This window comes from Strigops habroptila, chromosome 5 (assembly GCF_004027225.2).
Source record: "Strigops habroptila isolate Jane chromosome 5, bStrHab1.2.pri, whole genome shotgun sequence".
In the NCBI taxonomy this organism is placed as follows: Eukaryota; Metazoa; Chordata; class Aves; order Psittaciformes; family Psittacidae; genus Strigops; species Strigops habroptila.
Window position 1 is genome coordinate 72,305,027 of NC_044281.2, and position 25,976 is coordinate 72,331,002.

Below are 25,976 nucleotides of genomic sequence, written 5' to 3' on the forward strand. Positions count from 1 at the left end.
AGATATAAGGAAGAAGTTCTTTACAATGAGGGTGGTGAAACACTGGAATGGGTTGCCCAGGGAGGTTGTGGATGCTCCATCCCTGGCGGGTGTTCAAGGCCTTGGGCCACATGGTTTAGTGTGTGGTGCCCCTGCCCATGGCAGGGGGGTTGGAACTAGATGATCTTAAGGTCCTTTCCAACCCTTACTATTCTATGGTTCTATGATTATCTAGAGACAACAAAATGAATGCTTTGCATTCTATCAGGAGTTTAAATACAAATAAATCAAATGGCTTAGAAAGCCACCAGTCAAAGAGTTAAATGAGACCTAGAGCTAGCTTTAGCAACAAGTGACAACAGTAACATCTAGATAACAGCCTTTAGGTTTCAGCTTTTATGGTACTAGAAATTGTGCCAGGTGGGGCAGGGGGTGGAACAGGAAAGAGAGGAGGAAGGGGGAAGACATCTCAGTCATATGTTTCAATGTGGAAGATCTTGTAGCAAACAGCTTTCATCCAAACATGTTAATTTTTCAGTAGCCTTAAATTTTCTGCCAGGCATTGGTCAGGACATCAGAGATTGAACGCTAACTCCAAGAACAAACTGCTCTCGACTGCGCCTTATTAAATTATACATATGCAACCACTTAAACAAACTAACCACTGTCCTGTTTACACTATGTCTTCCAAAAGCCACAAGAAACAAACCAACCCCCATATCTTTACAATAAATGCCTCTTGTACACTTTGTGAAATGCTGTGTCTGCACACAAGCCTGAAGACAAGCTGATTCTATATACAGGGCTATACTTAAATTGTCAGGAGCCCCAGGGTCTGCTCCTGCTTCTGCTCTATGCACTGGTTTCTCGCTCACCATATTTCACTTCCCAGGAAAACATTGCAAGTATTTTATTAATTTGTACACACGATTCTGTGGTCAGGGATTATTATAGAGTTTAGTTTGGTTCTGTTACCCCAAGACAACCAAAATGTAAAGAGGGAGGCTTAACACATGTTCAATCTGCGGGACACAACACTCTCAGTTTCAAGTGTCTCTGGAAAAACAGAAGTGTCCTCCAAACTCTGTTGCTTTTCATGCTCACAGTCAAATAATCAGCCCATTTCTTAGTAAATAACAGGGTCTTTTATCAACAAAAGCCTCATGTGATGCCTTGGATATATTAACAGCATTTATACTATTGTAGTAGCAGTGGCAATCACAGCAGCTCTAGGTCCTGTGTGGGAAGGCACAAAAGCAGGGTAGAACTACTTGCATGAGAAACAGTTGCATCCAACTGTGGAAAAGGTTTCGTACCCCAGCTTGAAAACCATTCACCCCAGGCAAATGGAATGGCTGTGGAAGTCAAATAGAGGGGTGCATAGCACTATAGCTATGTTCCTGTAGCATAGGCCCCAGGCAGGAGGGAAGGTCAGTGTAAATCAGGGTAAAATTAATCCCATGGTGCCAGTGTTATGAAGGAAGTTCTGTGATGCAGTAGCTAAATTTGGGCTTTGAAGCCTAACAAGTCCAGGCTGAACAGCCTCCTTCCTGTCCTGCACAGGCAGAAGGTGAAATCTGGGCCCCCTTAGTAACTGGATATTACCAATCTGCTTTCAACTTTCCTGAGGTTTTACAGGGTTACCTGCTTTTTTAGAGACAGTAGCAGCAAATCCCTCTGTGACCTGCTTGTCTCTCTCGGAGTGACACAATGGGAGTCTTCACACATAGGTCACATCTAGCACAACAGAAATCAGATGGCTGCTACAGAAATGATGGCAGATGACATAGTGGATGTCCTGACAACTCTAACCAGCTAGAGATCTGAATTTTGGTGTATCAATGTGTGCTCAAGCAGCCATCAGTACCTCCCTACAACAGTTAGTCTGAGAGAGCTAAACTGAAGCAGGATTTAAGCCAAATCCTCGAAAAGGTATCTGTATGTGAAATCATAATGCACTGCTTCCCTACATCTAACATAGAGATAGGTTTGCAGTATGGATGCTGAGCACCTCAGATACATTTGCAATCATGAAAGTTGGAGCTGGGGGAACAAGTAGGGTTTGTGGTTACTCTTTGTAGAAAGAGCTAACAACTGCTTTGGACTTCCTGGCCAAAGGCAAGATAGAAGGCTCAAGAGAGGTATAGTACAGAGTTACCAATGAAGAATCAAAAGAAAGTATGTGCCAACAACCTCTTTTAGAGGCAAGAAATAATCTTAATTCATTTACATTCTAATTAAAAACCAAATAGCCAAAAGTAAGAATTTGTAGACATTACCTTTGCCAGGTCTCCAGAATCCCCTTGCGTCTTGAATAGCAGTGACAAACCCTGAGATAGCATCAATTGCATCACCTCTGCTTCCGAAACCTCTTTCCCATTTCCTGCCCCTAAGGCTCATACTCCCAGAAAGAGAAAGCCTCCACACAGAAGGAAATGCACTTTCTAGAAGACAGCTATTGTTATTTCAGAAATAAGCCTTGCCTCAAAATTCATCCTCATACTAGATCTAAATTACCAGATAAAAACAAATAAGTAATATCTCCTACTACATTCCTATTCCCAGCTACCTTTCTGGTATGCCCCTTACCTTACCCTTTACAAAAATCACCTGTTCTTCTATCAGACTCAGCTGTAAAGATTCACAGGTGAATCCTCCCTCATCTTCCCTCTGCATCTGTCATTAAAGCTCCATCTTCATCCCCTCCACCTTCATTAAAGCTCTTCGGCTTCAAGTTTGGTCTAATTCCTATAATTGTTTGCAAATGCTGTTTAAAAAAATATTATTAGAAAGTTCTTATACCCCCCCCCACCCCCACTGCTCTTTCTTTGGGGAAATAAATCTGTTTGTAACAAAGTTTTCAAAAGGGTTTCCTGCACTGCCTACTCAGTGAAGATCAGAGGCTTTTGAAAATCTGAGTGAAAATTATATAGCTGGAGCTCAGCTGTGAATTTCAGCCTGCAGCTGATTGTCTCCTCTAGGAGAATGTATCTAGTAACAAGAGTCTTAGATAACTGTATAATTGAATTTCTGTTATAATTAAAAAATAGATAATTTCTTGTAGTTTAAGAATTGAACTTTAGCTTTTTTTTCTGTGATTTTAATACTGACAAAGACAATACAGTCATTTGCATAACAAAATTACTAGAATGACTCTGCATCTATTGAATATTACTTTTCAATCCTAAAATGTAGTCTAGGCCCATGGAAATATGCATTCAGGGAAATAAACTGATCTTTCAGAAGCAGACATTTGATGTTGCTGTTGGCTCTGGAGCACATGCAGAAGCCTAAGCTATGTATGAGATGAGCTTTATTCTGTAAATGTGATATTTGCCAAATGGCACTGCTCACAAGAGGTAATTCATGAGTTCCCTAAGAGTTTGGGGCTTGATTTTTTTACCATCTGTTGGAGAAATGTTAGCCAAAAGGACCATGCAACCATGGCTTCTGCTTGGAAACTATCTCAAATACCGTTGCGAAATGGTGGTAAACTGAGTCATAGTGTAAATTGACAGCTGAAAAAGAACCTGAATCCACCTTCTCCTGACTCCCCACCACACCTTTTAATAAAGTGAAGTTTAGAAACAAGTTCTAAGACCAATGCCACCTCAAGTCTAGACTGTCAAACTAAGAAATAGGCAAGGCCCTGAACAGGGAAATGTGTAGCTGATGATCTGTGTTGAATGATGGAGAGTTGCCATTAACCTATAAACATTATCTCTATTAATAATCTATAAAAGGAGGACTCAGGAAATGGGTCAGTGGAGGCTGATTCTCTTTCATGTAGCTGCTGCCTTCTTATTAGAGTTCTCCTTCCCCCTCCTCTGTCAAAGGGATCCACACACATATGCTATTATGGATTAGATTAGGCAGCTGGGACTGATTTTGTGGTTTTATCTTTCTATTTTTGATTTCAATAGTGATGAAGAATTTGCTTAGAGGAAAAGAAGAGGAGTAATTGCATTAGCATTGAAAACAAATCTCTGTTAAAAGTGATGCTCTTTGGGTCTAACCAATTTGATAAAATTTACTTAAACCATAAGAGCCCAGTACAGAATGGTAAATTGTAATCTAACATTTTTTTCTTTCTTCCTCTATGTGTTTTTATATGTACATACATATATGTCTATGTTTTTATATACATATATATACACAGAATGACATTTACTTAGAAGTGTGTGTGTGTATACAGTGACACACGGAGTTTTCATGCTTTAGCAGAACTCCCTAAAAAAATTTCATCCTTTTCTGAAATATTACAAAGAAGGAGCATTGACCACTTCTTTTTTCCAAAGACATTCCCCGTTATTCGAAGTGGAAATAGATTTTTAATTTCAATGATGTCAACTAACACTGCTAAGGCAATTTTGGCCAAATGAAGACCCACTAAACATGAGCTTGGTAACTGCCCTGCTCTGCCCCAGACACTCAAGCATGTACCAGATCAGGAAAGCATGTTTTCCCACCACATGATCTTTCCTGTGAAAATAAAGTGGTTTGATAAGGAGAACGAAATGGTTTGGGAATGTTGCACAGTAGGGATGGGATATCCTGGATCCCCTTCCTGGAGACATGTCAGAAGGGGACTGCTGTTTTCTTAGGTTTCTCTGTGCACAGCTGAGAGCCTGCTAAAGCTGTAACATTCCTAATGAGAGCATGGACAGTGTCCATGTCTCACTCTACAGAACATCAAAGAAAGTATATGTTTATGAACATGCAGAGGAGACTCATGCTCTTATCACAGAGGAGACTCATGCTTTTATCAGTACCACGATGTATAAGAGGGATCAGAAAAGCCAAGTTAGAGAAAAGGCTTTTTCTGTGTACTTAGGAACTTTCATTCCCATTCTTTAAAGTGTTTTGTACAGTTGAACTTTAGAAGCCAAGAATGGGGGCAGGAAATCAGGCTGGACGTGAGGTCTAAAATGCATAGGCTGAAGATCACTAGAAGACTTACGGTAAATTTTGTGCAAAACAAAAAAGATTTCTATTACCTAACTGTACTGTGGGATAAGAAAATATGAAGTGAAATGAAGATACGTCTCTTGAAAGTAATTTTTTCTCCTGAGGATTATATAAACTTATTCTTTTTTTCTCTCTGCCAGTTGACTTATAGTCCCGATAGATAGAGTGCAAACACTTCCAGCATTGAAGGATGTTCATTCTTCTATTTTTTTCTAAGAGAAGGAATCACACGGAACTTCCTCTCCAGGCTTGTTTTCTGCAGTCTGGATCCTTTCTTGTCCTCAGTAAGTTGTAAAAAGTTGTTTCACTTTCATCAAATAATCTCTTGGAAATAATTTTTTTTTTCCCGTTAAAAAGTTGATATACTGAGAGCTTTCGAAGTAGATTTCCATTGCAAAATTATTCTAATGGATATATTTTGACCAGCCTGATAAAGAATACTGACACTTGCTGTGATAAAGAATGGTAAGAAAAACTATTCATACCACCTAATATCAGCTTCTAAATGAAGATTTTAGTAGTAGCAGTAATAGGCTTCCATTGAGTTAATGGAGCAAGATGGAATCTTGCAGAGACTATTTATGAGAACTGGGTATGTGCATCTCTCTGCTAGCTGAAGAAGGAAATTCAGGTTTCATGAATCCTACTTTCCACAAAAAAAAACCAACCCACCATTCTTGGTGCTGCAAAAGTGGGGATAAGTGAGCAATATTATCTCTTTGATAGCAGAGAGAATGCACTAATGTTCTTCTCTGAGGAGCTAAATAGTCTGTGACTTCTTTCCAGAAGTCTTTCCATCCCTTGGGCACTTACACATATGTTATGTGTAAGGATGCTGTAGATTCTTAATTCTGAATTTCGTAATTGCTTTTCCTTCACCTTCAGATTTCAATGGGACAGCTGATACCAGACATGCCTAAGAAAAGACTGCATACATGGCAATAATGAGCCATGCTACTGACTGATATCTACACAGCAGTTTGCAGCTCAGCATATATTCCCCAACTTCAGACCCTAACATCTTCACTGGAGTTTCAAGAAAGGTGAATTCGCTTGCTGTCATCTCTATGGTACCACAAGTGCTATATAGTTGTCTGGTCATAGCAATATGGAAGTCTGTAGGAGTTAATTTACCTGGAGAAAGACATGATATCTGAAATTATTTCATCCCTCAAGGAACTTAGTTTGGTGGCTGTTAGGGGTGAAAAGAACTCATAACTTTAGAACAATCTAACAGATTGAGAACATAGGGCCTAAAAAGTATTTTTGCTGCTGCATAGTTGAGCAATGGGAAGCAGAAACTCATCCCTGATAAAATATAGATGAAGTTCTCCACCTTCAAACCCAGCCAAAATCTATCCTGAGTGTCAAAAGGATGAATTGCCTCATTGCTCAGCCTTGGTGCAGCAACGTATACCCGGGATCTGAGCCAGGTCAGAATGTATACTGAAAATCTCCTTAGAAAAGCCCATCTGAGTTATTTCCCTTCTGGCATCAAGTAACTCAAAAGCCCACACTGGCTGGTTTCCAGCACACAGAGTGCCTGTAAATCCCTTTGAAGTTGTTGATAGATGCTGGTACTTATCCCATAAGATGGAAACAAAATTAAACTTGCCATGGATTTATTAGAGATACTATTTCATGTGACATACAATGACCTACCTTGCCTTTGTTCCAAAATAAAGTCTCACTAATACCCTAGAGCATGCCCTGTGATTTTTTTTTCAGGAGGCAGCAGGACTGTGCTTCATTGGCCAGTTCCTGCTCTTCTCAAGCAGCCTGAGGTGCTTGGCCAAACCATACATGAGTAGTACCCACCATTGGCTAAGACCTTAACATCATTTACTGCTTTCGTGCTCCTGTTTATGACTTCTTCCTCACATATTCCCGTGGCCAGTTAAACATGCCACAAGGATGCACATTGTTTTCCAGGAGTCATTATCTATGCCTTCAGGAAAGACAAAGATGTCACAGGTAGTGTCAACCATAAGCAGGGAGCTGGTCTCTTTCCGCCTGCTAACCCCCATGGGCTAATTTTACAGGTCGTTTTTAGGCAGGCTCTCCTCCATGCAAAGGCTGATGTATCCCACCTCGTTAGAAAGAACATTGCACAAAGCACAGGAAAATGTAATGGCTGCATGGGAGTGAAGAGCAGCAGCTGTGTCAGCATGGTGCTTGCTATAATTACACACCCAGGTTACTTTATGGCGCACTGCTGGGGTGCGTGGGGTGAGTTATTGTTTCAGCAGTGGTGCATGAATCACCGCCTGCAGACTTGCTTCACTCAGAGGAACTATGAGTAGCACTGAGATAATGTTAATTTGTCTGTGTTAATGCAGAACACTGTTGGGTTTGGTGTTTCGAATACCTTGTGCAAAGGCTACAAGTCGCTTCTTGTCACTATGAGAGCAACAACTACCAAAATAGAGAAGGCTCAGGGAGTCTGCTATCAGCCTGAGATGTTATCATTGGACTCTTTTGCCTAGTTTCATAATTAATTTTGATTGTGCTCTGCAGATTTAATTTTAACTGGCTGAAATACAGTCCATGAGAATAGCCAGTGGTCTGGAAAACAGGAGTGCTTGGTGTTTTATTTCAGTATGCCACCAGTTTGCACTGCAGCTTTGAAGAGACTGGCCTAGAAACACAACAGCTCAGGACAACCATATGCTGACTCATGGATATATATATTCATAGACACAGATATTAGCATGTGTAAGCCTAATGTTAATTCTTAGCGCTTACTTCACAGAGTATGCGCTTTTCACTAAAAACACCCAACTGACAAATGTGCTGGGAGGGACTTTCACTGGTGATGCAGCAGCAGTGGGATGGGATGCAGTGTGAGATGCTCCCCATGGATGCTGCTACTGGGCAGTGCATCACACTGCCTTGCTCCCTGCACCTATGTGTGGGGTTTGGTCAATAGCTGCAGCACATGGCCACGGGGGGACACGTGTCTGGTGCTGGGAGTCACAGCAATGAAGTCCCCAGACGTGAGAGGCACGGGCAAAAGTGTGAAGTGGGAGCAAGCAGCATGAGTCAGTCAAAGCAGAGTATTTAGGAGAGCTCAGGGAAGTAGCAAAAAGCTTTGGATAATAACATATGTAAATACAGATTTGCATGCATATCTTAAAAATGCATGTGTCTCATTCTTGCGACTAGACGGCAAATTGTTTGAGCAATTTGTTACTCTCTGAATATTGTTTCCTCTGTAGGGGAAAAAAGAGGCACAGGGGCATTAACTCATTTTCTTGGAATCATTCAGCAGATTCAAGGTACATCTCTGGAGCTGGTCCTGGCCTGGATTGTCTCAGTCACTGTGCCACTGTGAGGAACATGGTAACTTGAAAAACATCATATTTCATGATTAAAACTCATCTTCTAATGGCCAACAACTCCTATAAAGACAAATGTCATCCCAAAATGTCAATATTTTAAGAAAAAAAAAATCACTTAATAGGTTGCTATGAAGAACATTTTTTTTTATGAGGCTTACTTCCCTAATTAGAAGTTACCAGGGCTTTACAAGAGCAATCTTAAAGTGTTTATGGGGGACATTGAATAAAATACAGCTTTATGCTAACAGTGAATGTCTCCCATTATTAGTCATAGCTAATGGCAAAGTCTGTCCATTTGCTTCTGACTGTGGACATGTCCTTGTGACTGCAAAAGATAAAGGGGATTTTTTTCTTTTAGCTGAAGAAAGTTGCATGGCACAAAGGTAGTATAACAGCAAAGCAGAGGGACTGTCTGGAAGAGGCAAATGCACTTAATAGGGGAGGAGTTTTGTGAGAAGTCTATGGTGTGTTTAGAAGCACTTTTGTGTGCAGCACAAATTAACAGTAGCTGAAACGCAAATCAGAAATGTTGTCACAAAACCTCCTCAAAACAGTAAAACTAAAGAAAACAAACAAACAATCAAACCCCCAAAAAAACACACAATACTTTTTGGTCCAGATCAAGTTCTCTGAAGAAACTGCCAGAACTATTTCCCTACCAATCTGCTTTGTGTTGTTAGCTTGTCTTCCAACAGCACTAGGCAACAACACAACGACTCTCACATCTGTTAGGCCATTATTATTTCATGTGTAGGGGTGACATTGCCACTCGATGATGCACAGTAATGACGCATAATGGCCTGGTGATGCGAGTGGGCTGGCTTCTTGCTCCCTGTCACTGGGAGTCTCGGCAGCTGTGACTGTTGGGTGAAGAGGAGAAGAGAAGCAGCTTTTATTTGAAATTGTAGTGTGACATAGCAGTGATATAATTTTAAGGGCAAGCAGAAGCATAGAGGTGTCATAACATACTTCTGGGGCATTGAATAAGCTTTGAGGGCATGAGGAGGGCTATAGAGCAGGGATGTATAGGAACTAGCTGATGATTGCTGAAAACACTACGCAGATCCAAATAAGCTGTGTAGGGCTCTGCATGTCATTTGGTGCTTCAAAATGGAGACTGAGGCAAAATCTCAAAAATATTCTGTTTCTAGCCTTTTATGTGAAATAGAATGGCCCAAGCTTGATCTTGGTACAAGAGAGGAAAGATGGGGGGGGAGTGTTTTTCTTCATTGGATCTCTTATAGTATCTGAGTGCTGCTTATCAATTCAAAGGAGGGAAAGAATGTACTGAATAATAAACATATTATTGTTTATTATCTTCTTCATTGGGAAGATTACAGAGGGCAAAAATCTTTTCATTGTTTTCTTCTGCTGGGTTCTTAAATTTCCCTTCAGTTTTGGACCATATCATTTTGCCAGGCTAAGTAAGCTGAGCTGCTGTAGCTTTCTCTGATGTGATTCCTACATCTGCTACAATTTAACTCCATCTTCCTTTAACCTGTGGAAAAGAAACTGCATGCTGTCCCACACATGACCCCACACAAGCCGTTTACAGCAATGCCTGTACTCTCCTACCCCTATTGCAAAGCCAGATGTTACTGAACACTCGAAGCAGTATGTGAAGGTCAATACATATAAGCATCATATAAGCTATATTATAATCACAGTTCCTTTTTGCATGGGGCCAATTCCCCTCCTTCCCTGCCACCCCCCAGCTTCTCTGGTGGCTACTGTGTAGGGGTGATGGCCTCCTTCCACGGGAAATGGGGTCTTCAAGCCCCCGGTGGGTGATGCCTCATTGCAGAGCCACTGGCTCCTTTTTGGCTCCCTCTCTCCAGTTCTATATGGAGAAAATCTGGCACAGTTCTGCCCACCATGCCATTGCAGGCACTGGGCACTCAGCTTTCATTTTGATGTCAGTGATTTAACAGGAATACTGTTGTGGCTCTATGCACTACCATGGGTCAGTTCTGCCATAAATATGGAGAGAGACATCTTATACCTCCCACGTAAGCTACTTCTATCCCTTAAGTCCCTCAGACAAAGTAGTAATTTTCATTTCCAAACTCTCTTTTGCCTTGCTCTTCAGCACTCCTGTTCAAAGATTACAGCATCTGTTTTCTCTGTGGCTCCTGCATGAATTGCCTTTATGAGCATAATCTCAACCGAAACAAGATTTATTAAAAAGAGGAAGAAATGAAATTGAAAAAAAAGAAAGAAAAACTTTATTTAATATTTGACACAAATTTATTTACATTCCTTGTGAGTTAAACTGTTCAGCTGTGTGATAAAAGTAAAGAGAAATATGAATAGATCACTTTCCATGAAAATCAGTTTTCTGTCTATTCAAATCTTTTTTTATCATGAACTTTCTGTCTAGAGAGAGATGTATCCTACTTGTTTCTCAGCAGACTTTTCTCCAGGTAAGCATAGAGTAGAAGCTGAATCCATCCCTTTCCCTGGCAGCTGGCTCACTGGGGTTGTTATCTTAAGTGTAATTAACAGCAGCTTTTCAAATGCTCATTTACTTGTTTCGGAGACTTGTCTTGCACAGGTTGTAATAACTCAGCAGAGCAAGAGTTCTCTCTTGCATCATCTTTATCATCTTTATCAAATTTTCCTTTACAGCAGTTTTCCCTTTAAGTCCATTTTTCCTGCACTAAAAAGATGAACTACGGACAGATCCCTGGACTCGGCTTAACATTTGCCCAGTCTGAATCTTCTGAGTTTTTGGTTGTGTTTACAGGAGACAAGTCAGAGTTGGAAACCCTGAGCTGATCATCTCCAACTTTCTGATACTTGAGATCTAAAATTAACCCAAGGTCTGAAGGCATTTCTGCTGCTATGAAATAGCACCTAAAATGCAATTAGTCTTTGTAGTTGTAACAGAATTTCACCTATTCTCAGAACTCCTAAAATGCAAGAAATAAAGGGAAATGACTGTAAGCAACACAAAAAATGAAGGGAACTGACCAAGCATCCACACAACCACAGTGTGTGAGCAGCATGGCATCTGAGCTGCATGGCAGGTGTGCAACTAAACTTCACCCATTACCTGCTAAAGCAAGTATGAAGGCAGAGGACTGCTAAAATGAAGAAACTTCAGCTAATGATGTTGTCTTGTCCTAGCCTGCCATGAAGTAACAATGCAATTAGGAGAGGCAGTCTGACTAATAAGCAGATTGCCATTGTGGGCTATAGGAAGGATTTTCTCACGACTTCTCAGAAAATGGAGGCTTTTTTTTAGGGGGCTGAGCTGTACAAAACCATGTCCTTGTCAAAGCCAGGCAGAAGGCAAAAGATGTGTGATAAGACCTGCCCTGGGAGATGCTGTCAGGCTGATGATGATGCTCTCCTTGTCAGTCTCTTCTGGAGGGCTCAACCTCGTTGACACTGAACACGTGACCAGACCAGCCTTGCACATAGGTTGATGGGGAACCACACACCAGATATTGTTTAATGTGTGTGAGGGGATGTTGCAGGCCTTCTCCCAGCTTGCTGGCCCCCATGCATGGGTATCTATGCAGGCAGAGATGCCAGCATTTTGTTCCCTGTGCTTCTCTTCAGCTTCCTCTTGAGCATTTGGTCCTGGCCAGATGCCTTCAGATACTGTGACGTTAAAAGGCAATTTCTCCCAGACAGCTTTAGCCATCTCAGACTTACATGTCTCCAAGGTACTTCTTTCCTCTCCCTCCAACAAGGCACCTCTGGTGGAAGATTATTCTGTAACCTCATGTAAGAATATGATGAATCTTTCTGCTGACACCTCTCTGAGTGTTTGCCTTAGTCAACTAACCTGGACTGGTGTGGTGGGTTGACCTTGGCTAGACACCAGGTGCTTACCAAGCCTGATACTCCCCTCCTCAGCAGTATGTGGCAGGGGGGATAAAATAAGATGGAAAAAACCCTCATGGGTCAGGATAAAGCCAGTTTAATAAAAGCAAAAGCAATGGCCACACATAGAAGCAAAGGAAAACAAAAGGTTTATTCTCTCCTTCCCACAAGCAGGCAATATCCAGCCACTTCCCAGGAAACAGGGCTTCAGTATGTGTAGTAGTTGTTCTGGAAGACAAATGATGTAATAATGAATGCCTTCCCCCTCCTCCTTTCTCTAAGCTTTTATTGCAGAGCAGATGTCATATGGGATGGAAAATTCCTTTGGTCAGTTGGGGTTAGCTGTCCTGGCTATGTCCCCTCCCAAGATCTTGCTCACCCTCAGCCTATGGGTGAGGAGGGAATGTTGGAGAGAAGCCTTGATGCTGCGGGGCACTGTTCAGCAGTAGCCAAAACACTGTTGTGTTATCAACACCTTTCTATCTGCCAATACAAAGCACAGCACTATGATGGCTTCCATGGGGAAAACTAACTCCATCTCAGCCAGATGCAATACAACTGGACATGAACTTTCTTGGTGGCTAAGGTCAGGTGAGAGAAGAGCCACCATGGGTATTCCAAGGCCCAAATTTCTCTGTGGGATTAACAGCCTTGGATTGGCACCCCCATTTGGAAAATACGAATCACAATTTCAGATGTTTTTCAATGTTTAAGGTTTTAGGTTGGGATAACTGCTGCTAAAAGTGCATGCTAAAGTCTCCCCTTGTGGGTGGTAAATTCGGTTAATCTGGGATGAAGACCTGACTCCTAGCTGTCTTCTTTTTCTTTGATAAAAACAGAGATCCTTGTTGCTGAGCCTCAAATGAGACTCTATAACTCTATGAGAGAAAATGGCACCTGGGTATGTCTGCTCCTTCCTCCATATCATCCTCCCTCTGGTGTAACCACTGTGATTATTGCATGCTCCCCAGCGAGCCTGGGACAAGCAGAAACATGGTCGAAACGGAAGCCCTTACCTGTGCAGGCTGAAGTCTCATCTGTCAGGACAGTCCTGCTGATCCCGAGCAAACCAATTGCTCTTCTAAGCGGCTTTGAACTGGGGAAGGTTTAATGGTGAAAACAAAGCACTTGAGCCATGCTTCTCCCTGTTTTGCAAAAGGATGAAGGGTCCAGGCCTTTGTGTGGATCTCTTCACAGCAGTTTCATCACTTTTACCAAAGCAAGAGCTGGCAGCTGTTTTTATGGGGAAAGCTGTACAGCTTGCACAGTAGTTTAGTTTTTCAAAGCAATCTAGGGGATTTCAGACACATATCTTCCATTTGCTTTAATACACCCTCACTTTAAAGAAAGATATGTGTCTGAATCCTCCAGGCTACTTTGGAAGTCTCAGCTATAGGGTCTAATTTAAAACCCACTGAGATCAGGTGTCTCCAGTGACGTTAATGGGTTTTGGACAGTCCCAGTGTGAAGGATGTTTCTTTATTGGATGTGCCTGTAAAGGCAGAATTTAAGCCTGTTCACAATGACCCATTCTTCATTTCAGGCAGAGTTTACTAGTCCTCACTAACAGCCACAGCCATAGAGCAGTGGCATTTTCCAGGCTGCCTGGTGATGAATGATTAAACAGCCACGAATACAGTGAAGTCTTTAGTGCAATCACTATTAGAAATGAATAGGGCAGGGGGGTGAGGTTGCCTGAGAGACATCTGTAATGATTACAAGGGTCAAAGAGGATGCCCAGAAACAGAGAAAAGATATTGAGATGGTAGTTTAAAATGAATGCAAAGGCCAGAAACATGTTTTATACCCTTTTTATACACAGCTTAGTTTCTAGGCTACTTCATCTACTTCTGAAACATCCAAGATGAACTTCAGCTTGAAAAAGAGGAGTAGAGAACACTGATATTCTCAGAGGTACAGAAAAGTCTTTCAGGGACCCGTTTGCTTTCACTTTCAAGCACTTGGGGTTAAGCTGCTTGTCAGAAGAGATTTCCCCACAAATCAGGCCAGCAGGGACTGTTTTCACTTAGAAATGGGAAGAAGGAAAAAGAAAGAAGGCCATGGGAAACATGGAGTGTTTGTTTTTCTTTGTATGTGGGATGTGATGTTCTTTCTCTGTTCCCTCAAAATTTTCAGGCAGTGCTGCTTGTTTCCTCTGCAGGCAGGAGGATGTAGCTTTGATGTCCACAAGTGTCCAAACTGAGGGTCTTACATTCTCTGTGAGCTGTTGGAGAACATTTGGTGTGTTTGGTCTATGGAGAATGTAAGATTTGGATCTTGTAGGTCTGGGGAGCGCTGCAGAGAAACAACAAAGGTGCTTCTCATGTTCCAGAGAATGGGCTCAACCTGTATGTGGCTCTGGCTGTCTTCACAGCTGAGAAAGTGTTGTATGACTGTTCAGCTGCCAATCGATAGGTTGGGGGGTTTAATTAATAATTTAATAGACAAAGTCACCAGAGCACTGGACCACTTATTAGTTCTAGAATGTTACAGAACCTAACGTTTAGATTATTCTGAATTTCTTGACAGCCCTTTGAGAAAATCAAGAGTAGGATAATTAACAGCTGTGTATTGTAAGAAGCAGACAAAATTTCTGTAGTTATCTTCCAGATTTTGTCTTTTTTCCCCATGAGTTTTCCCATTCTGACCAATGAGCAACACTCATCTATTGGAAATAACTGCAACTGAGAATGGAGCATCATTATCAACAAGTATCTGTGGGCTGAGGTCAGGGTCTTGTGAATTTAAATTATGCAGATGTATGTTTTTAGACCTCAGCTCTGGAAATGTGTTCTATCATTAGGAAATTCCAGGAATCACTTGACAGGTCTGGGTGTGAGGTGTAGAACAAAAAGCCCGTTATTTCTAAGAAAAGATGACAACTTTTTGAACAGTTCTCATGTTTCCAGGCTTTCCAGAGGGGCTTGCGTCAAGCAACTGTACCTACTTGGGCATTTAATGTTATGTTCTTTAGCCCATTTTACTAAAAGGAAGACGTATCATTTGAACATCATCAAGTAAATCAATGAATCTGACTGAAACTGGAGAGAGTTCTCTCCTAAACCAAATGCGAAGTCTGTTCAAACAAGGAGCTAATTTCTCAGCAATGTGATGTTACTACACTGGCAGCGCACAGAATTATGTGGTCACAGAATACAAAAGGGGTCTTCCACAAAGCTGGAAAATGAAGGATGCCCAACTTTGGAGAAATGTCCAACTTGGCACTGCTTGCTTCTGTCTAATTGTAATTCTAATGATTCACAGTCAGATATTTTGGATTTGTGTATGTGTCTGTCTACGTACGCATACGTACACACTTATATCTACACTGTCACACACCTCCCACACACTCTTATTTAGGAACATGAATCTAACTTGTGATTGCAGAACACCCCCCTCATATTTTAAAAAGCAGTGGTAAGGTGTCAGAGAATTGTTATGACAGATTGTTATGACAGGTTAGTCAGAAAACTGACGTGTTAGAGAGAAGCAACATATCCATCTGAACATGTTGGAAAACTGACAAGATTGCAGTTACATGTACAATTTGGAAGGAAGTATATAGGCATATATACTATAATCCCACTATAAGACTTCTGGCTATGTTACGGTATTTCTCCATATACCTATATGATTGTTATATGCTAGTCTCATCCATACTCTGGATTAGCTGTCAGAAGTTAAAAACTAGTTCTGCCCTGTTGACTTTAACAGAGCTATTCAAAATCATGACAGCTGATTATGTGCTATACTAAATGTATAAAATATCATCAATGTATATCTTATTTCTAAGGTATTTAGGCCGTTATTTTGCAATTCAAGCTGTCTTTAAAATCTCAGGTGTAATGTCAGTTCCTCTAATTTTCCCGAACTGCCTTCAGTGCAAGGATAGTATTTACCTGTGTGTCTGGACAACATAATTTGGATTGTAGCTTTGATGCTATAGCATCAACAATATTGATTCTTTCCAAAGATGTTGATTTGGATGGCTCAGAAAATTGCTCTTAATCCATACATATTTTGTCCCTAAATTGAAAGAGCTGCTGTTAGTAATCAGAGGTGATTTTTATACTTGTTCTGTAGGTAGGTTTGATGTTTAGGACTTTCTCCACACCCCTATATACACATCAGTAAAATCACCTTTTTTTTCTTAGCTGTCCCAGAACGGAGATGCAACTTTGATGCATCACAGAATAGTTCTTCTGCTTTTCTTAACATGTTTGTCCCACAGAAAAAAACCCAAAACAACTTACTTTTTTTTCCGTTTAATTTCTGTGGCTGTTTGGTCTAAACTAACACACAGAGAAAAGCAATAACATGGATATCAACTGTAGGGGAAAGAAAACACCCACTCATCAACGCTCCCTCATATTACTTTTGCCAGATTTAATTTCAGACTACCCAATTTTTATCCCTTCTCAAATGTCTCATTTCATCTGAAGTTTCTGTGGTATTAGAAGAACGAAGAGCCAGAATCTAACATTTATAGACAAAGTCTCGTAGCTTTTCTTTCTCATCCTTGTTTTTGTTTTAATTAATTCCCTTCCTGTTTTCAGAGAAGCAGAGCCATTTCTCAAACAGTATTGCAGAGAACAGCTACTTGAGGACTGAGTCATGTGCCAACATCTGTGCCAAGTCCCCGGTAGGGTAGGGAGCTTTTGAACCGTCCCATTGCTAATCAAACAATCTGGCGACATCCTGCCAACCCTGTCCTTGTCATCTGCTGCTCACTCTGCACGCACACTCGATTAGCTCGGCATCAGATTCTCCTTGCTGTGCACAAAGTTTCTTTTTCTTTGCTACCAGCCAAAGGAAGCAGGATGGGCTGATTTAAAAATCTTGGCTCATCTTATCTACTCATGACAAATATATTCTCAAATTAGTCTTGCAAGTCACTTTTTCTTAACTAGAAATGACTTTTTGCAATAGCCTGTGACATATTTTTATTATGCTTTATATCTTTCTAGCCTGCTGGTCTGTTTTTTCTATCACAGGCTCATTTTCCCAGCCTCTTTTTTAGGGTTTCATTCTGAAGAGGGGAACAGTTTGGGAAAGTGTTTAAGTAGACAAGCACTTTCCACTGCTTTCAGACCAGTTACCTGTGTTTTTAAAGTTCAGTTTATGGTCATGTCATGGAACTAGTTTTCTTTTCCCGAACATAGAGTAGTGTTATCTCCTCCTTTGCATATAATGGCTCTCAGAGGTTTAGCTACCTCTTTGCTCTACAGTCATTGTTCTCTCCTTGCTTTTCCTTCTCACCACAAATAACAAAGCAGGAAGAAGATTATGAAAGCAGAAATCCCCTTGGACAACTCATAGCCAGGATGAAGAATTACTGCTTATAAAGCACTTCTGGAATCAGTCCCATGTGCAGGGAAAGGTCAGTGAGTGCGAAGGCCTGTGGAGAGCTTTTCCATAGGGGTTGGTAATTTTCAGTGACATAAGGCTTCCCAAGACTATGCGGCAAAAAGAAAAGTGTCTTGAAAACCAGCAGCTCATTCTCTTTTGGGCTAAGGCCACCCTGTCAAGTTTTGAGAGAACAAACAGGGCTAAAAAAACCCAATCTTTTGATTACATTACTGTTAGAAGCAGGCCACATGGGTACTTAATCTCATGGGTCTGGACATCAGGCATATAAATATTCAAAATGGTTGTGGATAACAGGCATCAAATCCAGTTTCTGCAGCAGTGACTTTATACTCTAAAAAGGAATAATTTTCAAAATGTTAAGGGCTGAATCTTAGAGATTAAACCTTCACAATAAATATATGGATTAAATATTCTTAAGGATCATGGAATTAGGCTGCTTTATCCATCCCTGATATTACCTTAGTTAATAAAAAATATAGTCACTCGGCTAATGTCAGTGCGCACTATTTCTTTGCACTGGATTGAACTAGAGCGATGGGCAAGAGTACTTACAAGGAGATGCAATGAATAGAAGGTAACATGTCCATAATAAAGCAGTTACTGGAAACACCAGTAAAGACCACAGATTTGCTGTTGAAGTTGGACTCCTTTAGGTACAGCTTTCTTTGGCCTTGGATTGAATCCATATCTTGCAAGGGGAGGTTGGTTCATTTTTCTTGATACCTACACCCTTCACAGATGGGAAGAAAAAACCACAACCCCACCAAACAAACTATATGGAAGAAAAAATCCACCAAGTTCTTGAAAAGATTGAGCTGTTACAAAGAAATCTTGACTTGGGCCAGCTGTTTTTCCAGCTGCTGTACTTGGAAAGCTGTGAAGGCCTCTGAAGACAGAGGAAAGGCTTAAGCTTACTGTGGGATCTAGTTAGCCCTACTGTAGTAAGCACAGATCTGACACTGACACCAGTTCCGTGTTAGGACTCCTTGGGCAGCAGGTCATTCAAATGACTTCCCACCTTTAATTTCTCTTTACAGTTGCTCTGTAACTGCTCTTTTAATTGGATAATTTTGTGACTTTGTTGCCAGAATTGTGCTGTGGGTGCAGCAGTTCCACAGGGGTGACAGTAACTTCCAGCCCAGGAGAGACAAAGTTGTTTTGAGGCAGGATGAGATTTCAGGCAGGGAGCAGTCCCTCGGAAATCACTGGTGTTCACTGGCCACAAAAGGCTTTTACTGCGGCTGAAAGTGCAGACACATAAAACTGCTGTAAGCCTCTTTAGTGGTATAGTCCTCCACACATGGCTAGAGTTCAGTTAGGAGCCATTTTACAGCCTTTGAGGCTACTATACTCACAGTATTCTTTAGTGTTCAGCTTGATCAACTGTTTCATACATGAGATCTTTCACAGACAAAACAAGAATGAACTGTCATGGCTTAGCTCCAATGTGGATCCATGCTGGAAATATGTTGAGGCATAGATATTTTAGAGTACGTTAGCTGGAAGCTTTCACATGGACTAAAAAAGCAGTCCCCAAATTACATGAAAATAATTAGGGGTTTGGTTTTATAACTATTTTTTGTGTAGTGCATTGCACATATTATCTCTTAAGGTAGTCTTTAAAACCTCTTGACAATATAGTTAATTTCTAATCATAGAAGTTAATTTCTAATCATAGAATCATAGAATAGTTAGGGTTGGAAAGGACCTTAAGATCATCTAGCTATAGTAAGCTCCTTTTAGGTCATATAATACGACAGTTCTTCCCTGAATCTGGATCTATGATCATATACTTCTACACTGGGACTGTTTTATCTAGCCTTTTATTAGTCTTGAAAGCAGAAATTGTAAACACCTTTTCCTCTACAGTGGTGTACAGAGGATGACTCTTATGAAGAAGGAAGCTGAAAAGGATTGGGTGTGGAATTTGTGTTTGAATCAGAAGTCACTGGTGATTTGCTCTTTGGCTGAAATCTCGTGATGATTTAGAGAGCAAAATGGGGCTTAATATAAGCTCTATAAATGAAAACCGCAGAAAGATGGGTACATGTATTTGTAGAACAGACAAAGAGCTTTTAAAAACATGCTCCTAGAATAAAAATCTTGAGCCCTGTAGTTTCAGTGATTCAGCTAATAACAACAGTGATTGAGTTAGCTGAAAGCTCAGAGGAGCAAGTTTCTGTCATCTGAAAGTTTTGTTGTGTGTCAGCCACGTTGTGATAACACCCTCTGAGCAAACTGGGCTATCGTATGTGAATGCTGCTCTTCGTCAGCAGGCTCAACTGAGAGCACTCATGAGAGATCTGCTGCAGGGTAGGAGCAGGCACACAGCCAAGTGCTGAGGAGCTGCTGATACCAGGTTCTGCTTGTGGCTGAACCCCAGGCTGCTCTCAAATCACAACACTTTTCTCAAAGCACCCTGTTTCCAGATTTTACCTCACCTATTTTCAGATGACAGTTAATTGCACAACATGAGGAATCCCCCGTGCTGCTGGTTTGCTTGAGTGGTATCATGGTTTTGTATTCATAGAAAGGGAAAACCCAAGGTAAAGTTATAGTTGGAAAATCCGTTCATTTTTTAAGAAAAAAGTGAAGGTATTTGAAGGGGAACTCCTGATACAAAGCCCATTGAAAACAGTGAGACTCTTCACAGACTTCCGAGATTGTTGGGTCTTACAATCTTGACTGTTGCCATACCTTTGAGTTAGTAGGCACATTCAGACCAGTTATCCATTTACTGGGAGGGCTGTCTTCCCTTAAAATTAATTGGCTATCTCAGGGAAAATATCACTCTAAGTCCACCTGTGCATTCTCATAAAGTATAACTTGGAGTTATACTTTAACTTCTTTCTCTACTGCATTTCCTTTCAAATAATAAAGAGCAAGGCTCCTGTAAAGCAAACATGGTGTCTTGCTTTCTCTGCCTTCAGTGTGATATGTTCCTGTCAAGTGATGATGCATTGAATACATTAAGCAGCATTATAAGCTCTTTTTTTGATAGCTAAAACTTGTTGCAATTTGGATCATTAATCTATTCTCCATGCAGCATTGTCTTAAAAGAAAACACATTAAAAGGCTATAAAAATTGCTGATACCACGTTTGTTATCTGCAAATAATGGCCATCACTGGAGACAGAGCTATTGGATTTTGGCAAATTAACCTCTCAACTAACAATTAAAGCAACATGTCTGCTGAGGACCTAGTTTTACAAATTGATTTATTGAAGTAAATTTCTCTATGTATTTCAAGCTTGCAAATGCTGGATAAATGTAGAACATAAAAGCCCCTTGAAGTGAGGCCAACTTTCCCCCATCCAGGATCCTGTTTCTCCAGAAGAGTATAGGAGCAGGGCAAATGCATCATGATATTTCCACAACTTTGGGAAGGCTGCTTTCCTAGATTTCACTTGTTTTTAGTTTGCATATTAGTGGAGTGGGAGGGGATGACCATAGCTCCCAAGGGATATTTCTTCTATGCATTTCTCTAACTCCTTTTTGAAGCCATAAACTTTTATCCCCTACTAAACCATATCCTGCAGCAAGGAGATCCATAACTCTATATTGTGTGAAGTAAAGACTTTGCTTTGCTTTAAACCTGCTCTGTTAAGAAACTGTAAACACGTCCTAGTCCATGTTTTGCCAGAGGCAATCCTTTCTTATGCCACACAAGATTTAATAGACCTCTGTTGTACAGCACCTACTTCTCCTTATTCACCTCTGTTCCAGACTAGGCACCAAACTGATATACTCTTTTTTCATGTGTAAACTGCCCTACACCACCATAGAAGCACTGAAATCCTGTGAAACTACCCAGGTGAGGGTGAATTCAACCATAAAAAATACTGACTGTGGTATGTATCCAGAGAACCTTATAAATGTTATAAACATAAACCAATAAATTGTCTTTGCTCTCATGCCAACAATTAACTATGTCTTGTGACTAAGATGAATATGAATATGCTCTAGAGGAACTACTGCATAGTTCTCTGTGACTCTCTTCTTGGCTATGTGACTGTCTTGTAGCTATTGTAGCTGCCTAGCTGTGGGAACTATGCACAAAGAAGCAGATACACCTCTTTCACTGAGCCAACACCTTGGAAAGATAAGCGGTTATAACTGATTCTCTTAAGCATAAGATAAAAATATGAAACTGAAGTGTAGAAGAGCTGGACTTTAAATTCTAGTGAGAGAACTATCCGCTGTAGCAGTATGTTTCATACTTAAATACTAGTCACTTACATGCAGCCACTTATGGGACAGGGAGTGAGACCCACTCTGTGCCCCGCTGAACCAGAACAAGTGGGATAGAAAGTTAGATTAGCAACAAGAAGACAGACTCTCCTCATGGGGAACTGTGAGGTGCTGCAGAGCTTTTTATGGCAGCACAGAGAAATGTAAACCTTCTTGACCCTGTGTGTCTTTCCGTTAGCGAACATTTAAGCTGCGTGATATTTTGACATTGCTTTCTGTAAATATGTAAAAGATCAGCCGGATGCTTTTGAGGCTGGAGCCTAAAATTCGGGAGGGGGGTTAGACCAGATGTTTAGCCATTGCCGACTGCTACAGGGACTGCAGAGGTTTACTTTTTCACACTTTCAGCAACAATACAAACACAAAAAAGAAACTTTCTACTTGTTACACTTGCCATGGAAAGAAAGGTGAGGGTCAGGAAAATGTCCATGCCTGGGTATTAAAGAAACCCATAGTGAAATTTAAAATGAATTTTTACTGTTTTAAACATCTCTGGACAGCTCTCTTCTGCAAAACCCATCTCTGTATATGGATAATTCTTTCTCTGTTGCTCATTCCTACTTTACATATTTTTATAGAAATGGTCTTTGGATGCATAGTTCTGAACTATGACTCAAAGCAAATACGGTACAAACCCCTGTAGATTAAACAGCACTGATTTAATTTGAAAGCATCTCAGGTCTTGCTGAGCAGCTGAAGAACTGGAAAATCTGGCCAGAAGGGTGCAGATGGAGCTGGCTGTCTCAACACTGCATCCTAGATTACAGCTATCATGTAGACCATAAAAACGACAGCCAGAAAACACATAGCATACATCATTCAGCTGGGAAGAGGTTTAATTCAATGTCTCATAAAGAAGAAGAAAAAGGTCGCATCTAATACACAGCAGAGAAGAAAAAATTTTCCCAAGGAGATTTTAGCAGGAAAGGTCCCATTCAAACTTTTCCTATAGAAACTATTTTTTTTCCTTGGGGAAAACCAAGTGTAGGTGAAACTTTTCTTACTTTCTTTAATCGTAGAACAATTCCATATCAGGTAGGAACTGAAAAAGTGGTCGTAAATTGGTGGACAAGATGTTTTCTTTTTGAAAGTAACATCATCACTTTTAAATAACACTGAAGGAGGGATTGTTACTTTAAAGTGAAAAGTAGTGCTTAACTGTGAAGCTGCTACTGTCAGCTATTCTGTGTTACAGCTTTTATAATGATTTTTAAGGAGGAAAAATAGTGAAAAAAAGACTTTTTGAAAGTGAAAGTATTAAAATAGTAATGTTTTGAGCAAGAAAAACCCCCACCTTTTCCTATGAAAACTCATTTCAGCAGGTGATTATTACACCTCTTGCTATTAAAACAGTATTTTGGACTTGTCAGAATGGGATCTAGTTCACACTACAACATTAATATCACTACTGCCAATCATTTTCCTCTGAAAAAAAATGCACAAGAAAGTAAAACTAAACTCTGCTTTTTCATGGCTCAGCATTATAGAGGCATAAAGGAAAAACTGGCCAAGGACCCAACCCAAAGCCCATTAAAAATCAATGAAAAGCTTTGCAATGGGCTTCTAGTATGGGTTACCTCCCCACTGACTGTAAATGAAATTAATCTGTCAGCAATAATATGGTGATATAATTAACTTGCTTAGAATACAACCACTTTAACTTTCATTAAAAGTGATGAGTTTCTTTCAATTACCTTGCCAAGATGCATCTTGTTGTTTTTTGCTTGTTTGTTGTTGATAAAAATGAATAAATCCTCTTTTGGTTAAGTTCTCCCTGTACTGGTGATTGTTGCTGTGATAGGGTCTGACATCCAGGGTCATGCTTGCAGATGTAGTGACAAATAGGGACATCTGTAGAACGGGGAAATAACAGCCATTTCCTTAGCGGAAGCATGCACATTTCACCCAAAAGTTAATGAGAACTCGATGCAATATTGATTCTGCCTCAACAGCTATACGAATGGAAAGCTAGCGTTAAGATAAGAGATTGCACAAGTTTTCCAAGCAGAAATGGACAGGTGGGCGGCAAATGTGGGTCCAGAGTCTGGAGAGACCATGACTTTGGCCCTCTTCCTTCCAAAAACTTCCTGACAGACAGGTTTGTTTTGTACCTCAGGATTTCACTGGGCTTTGGAAACTCAATAGTTCTCATTGAATTCTCAGTGCCATGGTCGAATTGTGCTTTCTCTTGGGGCAAGAACTAGGAATGAGCAGTGTCTGCCTCCTCTGCTGCTGTCCTTCGTCATCAGAATCTCAGGACACTTCTGACTGTCTAGTTGTGATTTCTTTCCAGTCTGAATCTCATGTCTAACCAGGATGACAGGGAGGTGAAGAGGTTTGCTCTTCTCCTAAGTATGTGATGCTTCTCATCTATGCAACCTAATGGAAATTACGGAGAAGAGCTGCACCAAGCCACAGCAGGGGAAAAAAGAGCATAAAATAAAGATGAGTCTGTACCAAATGGAGCTATGAGGAACTTGGCAGGTTTGATTCCCTTAGGTTCACATGAGCATCTTCAGCTGCGATCCACTGGGCAGCTGCCAAAGACAGAAGTCGCAGGGGCTGTTTCAGCCTGGGCTACAGAGGAGGAGAGGCCAGTCAGAGTGTGAATTTTCCTTGCATTCACTCTCTGTCACATTGGTATGCATGTTAAGGTTTACATTCAGCCTTTTCTTTTACTTTTCAATCTCTTTTCTGAAAATATATAAAAGAAAGTCCACAGTTATCAACTGGAGTTAGTAGTCGGGGTAGAATAAAGTCAGCTTTGGGAGCGTCCTGAGATGGACTGGTTTTGACCTAGTAAACTAACCATATTCTTTGAAAAGGCAGGAAATATTTGAAAGTATGAAGATCACAGTGCACAGTCACAGAAAAGTCACAGTATAGTGTCAGACTGTATTATGATACTGACAGTTGCAAAAAGGTTCAGATAGATGCAGAGTTAAGCATAAACATGGGGCTAAATAAATAATGGTCTTGTAAGGGACAGACGGAAGAGTCAGGAGAGGAATTTTGTTTGGTTTGACCTGGAAGAATTTAGAGAAATGGAGCAAAGGGTCAAAAAAGGTATATATATATGAATTTCTAATCTGGGTAAACAAATTCTGTTATCACATTGTTTAACATTTATTTAAATATTAAAATCCAGCTTCATTTTAATGGGGTAAAAATGCCATTTAGAAGGTAATTAAACAAACTATATATGTTCCAGTTTGTGAAAGCTGACATTAAGATGTGATCATGTCCCTGCCAGTTGTTCCTTCCTGCCCCTTCTTCATGTCCAAGATATGCCACATGACACATTCACAACCTTCAGTTGCTCTGGAAATCCACATGGAGGTGAAATTTCTCTCCATCTGAGAGGGCTTCCTGAGGTCTCCCAAACCTGGTACCAGGAGTATGGCTTCTGCTTTTTTCTACATGATGAGCTCTCTGTATCATGGACAAATCCTCCAGTATGTAGCCAGTATCTTAATGCCTCTTGTTCCCAGAGGGCCAAGTTGATCTCCTTTGCTTGGACAGATGGTACTTGGGCTGGTACCTGCAGCCTGCTGAGCTGCCTAGCATGGCACTTCCAAAAGAAAAGGACCAGGCATTGAGCACTGGTCCATTTTTGTAACTGTAAAGGAGCAGAAAGGGTACCAGTGTCAGAAGGAAAAAGTAGGCAGTATCTTTCTCTAACAATGTCAGGAAGTCTTTGCAGATTTCACTTCTCAGCCTCAGTCTCATGTTTACAGGAACCCTCACTTACAGGTCCAATTTAAATCACTCCTTCCTCAGTTTCTTGTCCTTTCTGGTCTTTGCTTTGTGCTTGCTTTGAACCCAGCTAAGAAGGCTGCATCTATTCATGTCCTGTTTTGCAGTTACACCTATTAAAACTGGAATAATAAGACCAGTTGGCAGAAGTAAGCAGGAGCTGAGGTGAGTGGGCAATAATGTTTTACTGCCCTGTAGATACTTGTAAGCAGGGTAAAAGGTAGAGTTCACCCTTTAAACTCTGATTTAGGTCTCTTCTGCTTAGGATTCCCTTAGGACGTCTTTCTTCATTCTGTGCAATCTTTAATGTATGCAATGGTTGGCAAGGAAATGCCTTGTTAAATCTAACTTAGTATTCAGCAAACATCCAAACGGCTGAATGATACTCTAATTAAAACCTATTTGCCTCAAACTTCCTCTGTACCCATCATTTTTCCTCTGCACTATATCCCTTGGCATTATCTCAGATGTTATGCC

At 40.7% G+C, this 25,976-nt stretch overlaps 1 long non-coding RNA gene across 1 annotated transcript in view; it reads right to left on the minus strand.

The window, feature by feature from the left end:
• Positions 1 to 12,206: 12,206 nt before the first annotated feature.
• Positions 12,207 to 25,976, minus strand: part of LOC115608375 — a 69,624-nt gene continuing 55,854 nt past the window's right edge. The window contains exons 2-3 of the long non-coding RNA XR_003991520.1: positions 13,139 to 13,267; positions 12,207 to 12,350 (exon numbers count right to left, since the gene is read on the minus strand). This is a non-coding gene — a long non-coding RNA (uncharacterized LOC115608375). The remainder of the gene's footprint in view (positions 12,351 to 13,138; positions 13,268 to 25,976) is intronic.